Source organism: Carlito syrichta, unplaced genomic scaffold, assembly GCF_000164805.1.
Source record: "Carlito syrichta isolate Samal-C Ts95f unplaced genomic scaffold, Tarsius_syrichta-2.0.1 Scaffold312069, whole genome shotgun sequence".
NCBI classification, from domain to species: Eukaryota; Metazoa; Chordata; class Mammalia; order Primates; family Tarsiidae; genus Carlito; species Carlito syrichta.
Window position 1 is genome coordinate 587,015 of NW_007256165.1, and position 6,057 is coordinate 593,071.

General features: G+C 45.1%; 1 protein-coding gene across 1 annotated transcript in view; it reads right to left on the reverse strand.

Moving 5' to 3' along the window:
- SLC22A23 (solute carrier family 22 member 23) overlaps nt 1-6,051 on the reverse strand; it is a 179,874-nt gene extending 173,823 nt beyond the window's left edge. Inside the window, exon 1 of the mRNA XM_021718320.1 lies at nt 5,619-6,051. The gene's annotated coding sequence lies outside the window, so the exon portion shown is untranslated. The remainder of the gene's footprint in view (nt 1-5,618) is intronic.
- Nucleotides 6,052-6,057: the final 6 nt, after the last annotated feature.

The window sequence follows — 6,057 nt, forward strand, 5'->3', positions numbered from 1 at the left end:
TGGGTGACAGAGTAAGACTCCAATTCAAAAAAAAAAAAAAAAAGGAAATAACGCCCTCCCTAACATATACACATACAAATGAAAAGAAAATGAAGAAATAAAAAAAAGAAAATGCAAATGGCTCCAAAACTTCCCAAAAGATGTTTAATCTTCTAATAATAAGAGAAGAACAAATCACACCAATAACCAAGTATAATTTCTCACATATCAGATCAGCAAACATTTAAAAGTTGGATAAGAATGCGGGAACAGGCCCTCACACATTATTAGTGAAAGTGTGAATGACTGCAGTCTCTAGAGAGAGCACTATCTGACAATAGCTATCAAAACTGAAATGCTACCTATTTTGACTCTCCCATCTCTAAGACTTTCTTGTACATGTACAAATTTTCACGCATGGCAGGATTTCATCCTATGTTGCATATATTATTTCAAATATTGGAAACAAATGCAATGACTCCCCAGTAGGGGACTAGTTAAATAAATTATGGCTCAGACAATGGAATACTGTGCAGACAGAAAAAAAAACCAAGCAGCTCTCTATGTACTGATACACCTTCATCATCTCCATCTTAGGCAAAAACAAAAAAAGGTCAAGAACAGGTTATATGATACACTACTATTTTTGAGAGAAACCATATAAATGAAAGTAGAACATTTCTGGAAGAATACATAAGAAATTGGTAACCACAGTTGCTTCTGAAGCAGGAAACTGAGAGCAGAGATAGCAAGAAATGTTACTTTCACTGTATGCTTTCTGTACCACACACATACATTATCTATTACAGTCATTAAAAAAATAGATATGCATAAAGATGTTCATTGTTGTGTTGTATATATTAGACAAAGTTGACCACTGGGACAATCACATAGTAGTCACTCCAGTATTAGAAAAAGAATTTAAGAAATTTTAGTGAATCAGTAAGAATATCAGGCACACAAAATGTTTCTGAAGACTTGGACAAATGCTTCTGAAGGTGTCAAGAGAAAACAGCAGCTTCTATTATGAACACTTTAATTGAAACTATAAAAATTTATACATATGAATAGTATTTCATGAGCTAAAACTAGTTATCACAGGATAACTAGGATCATAGAATTATGGGCTATTTTTTAAAGTATTGCTATTGCAATGATATTGTAATTATTTTTGGTCTTAATTAAATTGTACTGAAGTCACTTTAAATAACTTCTAGTCTTTAGTCCTAGAAAAAGGATACAAATTACTTCCCAGGATATTTAAACAATTTTCAGGATACAGGTCAGAAGTTTTTGCTGATTCATGAGAACAGAAGAAATACTATCAGAAGATTGGAGATGGACAATCATCCAATACAAACTATAAATACAGAAGAAAGATGGGGCTTGAGAAGCTTAGCTGGCATTGATTATTGGCAAAATTCTCGCAGTTATGCAAGAAAGTGGTGAGCATTAGAAACCAACATGGATTCACTCAGAACAATGCAGAATAAACTATGCAAATTATTAACAGTGATATTTTTAAGTCTGTGGAATTGGGTTTAATAACCTGGTAGGCTAAAATCTCAGAAGTATTTGAGAATTTGAACAGCACAGGGAGTGCTGGCATGGGAGAAAGAGAAGCTGACTGACTCGGGTTTCAGAACCATGTGTCCTCAGTTTCCCCAAACCTGCTCTATGTGACTCTGAAGGAATTTGCTTGATCCTTCTTTTCAGAGAGGAACTAACAGTATCTTTCAAAAGAGCTGGGAGACAAAATGTAGAGCCATGATAGTCATCAGGAAGTTGAATACAGATGGGTCCCAACTTACAATGGTTCGATTTACAATTTCTTGACTTGACAATGGTGTGAAAGCCATAGGCATTCAGTAGAGACCTAACTTAAGGTACCCACACAGTTATTCTGTTTTTCACTTTCAGTAGAGTTCAATAAATTGCACGAGATATTCAACATTTTATTATAAAATATGCTTTGTGTTAAATGATTTTGCCCAAGTATAAGCTGATGTAAGCATTTGGAGCATGTTTAAGGTAGGTTTAGGCTAAGCTACGATGTCCGGGAGGCTGAGTATACTAACTGAATTTTTGACTTATGATATTTTCCATTTATGATCGGTTTATACAGATGTAACTCCATCATAAGTCAAGGAGCCTCTGTACTTGGTTCCTGTGAAGGACCCCTGACCCACTCAAATGTGTGTTCATTGACTTAAAATTCATGATATCACTTGCTGTTAAGACTGGCCTTGGGCTATTAATCTTTTTTTTTTTTTTGAGTTGGAGTCTCACTCTGTCACCCAGACTGGAGTGCAGTGGCATGCTCCCGGCCACCGCAGCCTCGACCTGCTGGGCTCCGGCAATCCTTCTGCCTCAGCCTTCCAAGTAGCTGGAACTATAGGCACATGCTACCATGCCTGGCTAATTTTTTTGATTTATTGTAGAGATGAGGTCTTGCCAAGTTGCCCACGTGGGTCTCAAACTCACGGGCTCAGGCAATTCACTCACCTCGGCCTTCCAAAGCACGGGATTACAGGCTGAGCCACTGAGCCTGGCCTATTATTCTTAATTAAAGGAAATGATATATGTGAAATGTTTTGAAAACTATACGAGGCTGCATAAAACAAAGATGGTTTTGTTGTTGTTATTGTTTTGGAAGCACTATAGATTCTGTGATGCAAATTATGGTATAGATAACAAATACCAAGGATCAAGGAAACAGATACAAACAAAAGGATACCAACAAGAGATCTAAAAACTCAAAACTACTAAGATGAAACCTAAGTCATGGGCCCCGCTATGTAAGCCTAAGACTGAGAAAACCCTGACTTAATACAATTCCACGAAGACAACATGGTGTATTTGGTGACCACAGTCTTGAGATAAAGCATGTCATGTTTACCAAAAGCCCTAAGGCATCAACTATAGGCCCCAACAGGAGAAGGACAGTACCATCCATCTCCTCTTTGGGTTAGAACACCCAGGACCTGCTGGGTTGCATTCTGGGTGCCATGCTAAAGAAATACATGTGTTAAGTGGAGAAATCGGGGATTTTTTTGCAACCCCCCCCCATCGTTTAGAAGGGAGAAAAGGCTCATCTGCCCTAAGATCCCTTTTAACAACGATGACCTGGGATTCTAACTGGCTGGGTGATTTCACTTGTGTAGGTAGGTGCTATGATAGCAGCAGCTGAATAAGAAAGAGGCCAGGAACTGTGTCTGGGGCTCTTTAGTCTCCTGCTCCCCACCTAGCACCCAGGGACAGAATACACGGTAAAGGAGACAGGCTGAGTAAAGGCTACGTACTGAGTGAATAAGACACTCTGTGAGGCTTATTCACAAAGGGATGATCATAGTATGAAGTGGGAAAGAGGATACAAAAGGCACCTTCTCAGAACCTGAACTTTTATCTGCTGTCAGAAACCGATACCTTCTACTTCTCCTTCTACTTGGGAACCAAGCTGACAAGGACCTGGTCCCTAGAACTCCTGCACCCATCATGGTATACATTCCACATTTGTACATCTGATACAGTATCCAAAAGACTCAGCTAGTGTGGGCGCGCGCGCGCGTGCGCGCACGCACACACACACACACACACACACACACACACACACACACACAGCCTGTCTTGGAATGTGCCAAAATGTGCTTGAAAAGCTCTTTAAAGCATTTGTTATGTGATTTAAACACAAAGAACACTGGGGAAGAAAGTCCTTTATTTAGATCTTTTTTTGTCCACAAAAATCAACATGTCCTTTCTAGTCTTTACTGTAGTATAAGAAAATGTGTCTCTTGTCCTTGTTCCCAGGACTCACCCTCTCTGTCTTGCTCAGTAACTGCAACATGTCACCAAGCACCCCCCAAAACATGCCACACATGATAGTGCTGTCTGTACCCCTCTAGATGCTAATTTAGAAAAACTGCCCAGCTCTCCAATAAGCCTGTTTTCAAGAACTATTTTGGTTCTCTCCTCCTACCATGCATAGCTGAGTGTGAATAACTGTTTCTCAGGTCCCCGCCGCTAGGGCACTGGCACCCCATCCCACCCCTCACTTTCAAGTTTGCCTCTCCCTTGACCCCAGAACAGAGCCCTCTTCACTCATACTCACTCTGATCTACTATTCTTCCTCTGCTCTAGAAAGGGGCTTAAAATACTTGGAAATGTTGCCAAATCCTTAGTCTGCCAGACATACATGGCGATTTAAATAGCCATTGTTCTGAACTTTTCTGTGCTGCTAAGCCAAAAAGAAAAATTACCCTCCATGCATGGAAAGCAGTCATAGGAATATCTCTGGAAAGGGGAGGCTGTTTGGGGAGTTGCTGGGGGCAGGCAGCGGGGGAGGTTGGGATCAAGGTGGACCAAGCTTGAAGGACCTGCCCCGTTACCTTGCAGGGCAGTAGGGACAGCTCAGCCAGACAGTTCCCACAGGACAAAGCATTTCTGGCCAGGTTGGTACAAGATGAAAATAATGGCTGTGATGATGTAAGAGTTTCGTCTTACACATCCGTGAGCTACAACTGTTTACCAGCACACATTTGGGGGAGGGGGAGGAATACATACACAGTGGCTATAATAAAATGCCAGATCTCATTCTCACATTCAGACAAAGCATTTCAAATTCAGCCCAGATCTGTACAGAAGTGTGTGTGGGGGGGAGCAGTCTACATTCACTCTGAAATGTGAATTCGTTATTTAAAACACAGAAGGGGCAAAAAACAAAAACTGCTCAGCAAGCTGGTATACAATATCTCCTGTATGTTAAGAAAATCATAACGTGATGGATGTCTAGGGCGTCGAGTGTCGCCCACGGCCCATTCTCCGTGTCTAGGCCTCCACACCTCACTCAGGAAGCCTGCTACACTCCACATAGTGCACTTCCTCCCCAAGGAAGCCACCTGGACTTGGAGGACCAGGTGAATGGATGCTCAGCTAAAGCTCACTAGGGTCTCCAGGCCTCAGCCCACAGCAGCCTTGAAAAATAGCAGGGTGGGTCCAAACTCCTTCCTACACTCCAGCGATGCTGACTGAAGACCCGAAGAAACACTGGAGGGAACACAGGGGTGGCAATATATAAAGGCAAATATCTCTGAGGAGGACTGAACACTGTGGAGGTGGGGTGGGGGCACTATCATGAAACTCCTTTGCTTCTCTTTCCCTCACTGGAATTCTTCAGTCGCCTTTAGCCTGTCCAAACCGCACGCGGGATGGCTGAGATCTGTGGCAGGCACAGGGACGGCCAACCAGGCAGCGCTGAGACCTGGTCCTGGCTCCAACCACAAACCTGGTGCGAGGCGAGTCCTCCACGGTGGCTGGTGACAGATCAGGCCTCTCCCCAAGGGTGGAGGAGGGGCGCTCTTCCCATGCGTGTACTGGGCCAGGAGTTTGGGTGCCAACTAGGAAAGGCTATGGAGCCCCTTTAGAGTCGGGATGGAGTGTCACCGTAGAGGCGGCCAAAAGTCCCGCTTCACACCCAAGTAAAGGCATCTCACTTAGCGAACCTGAGAAAAGCCAGTGCGGAATGCATGCACACACATACCCGCACCGTTCTGGGGATTTCGGGTCCCCCGCTGGCTCAGGTGGCCGAGTGGGGTAGAGGGCTCATGAGAATGACGCGGGGCCGGGACGGTCGCGGCCCTTACCTTGCTGACCACGTTCTGGACGAGGCCGGTGCGGATGCCGTAGTCCCACGCGTGGCAGTCACAATTGGAGGCGTTGTCCCCCTTGTCCGGAGGGGATGGCAGGGGTGGCGTGTCGCCTCCGTCCGTGCCGTTGCTGTTGCTCCGGTTGCCCGCAGCCTCCCAGGGGGCGGCGGCGAAGGGGGAGGTCGGAGAGCCGGTCCAGTTGCCCGCGTCGCCCCAGCGGCCGGCGACGGTGACCCCGGCCGGCTCAGCGCCCTTGCCGGCCCCGCGGCACCAGAAGTGGGGCTGGTCCAAGAGGAACGAGTCCGAGAACTGGCTGAAGCCGATGAACAGCGCCGGGATCCAGGTGAGCAGCACGAGGGTCTTCTGGTAGCCCCCGCCCAGGCCCCCGAGAAAGGGCAGCACCGACCCATCGTAGTCCAGCAGCAGGAGGCTCGGG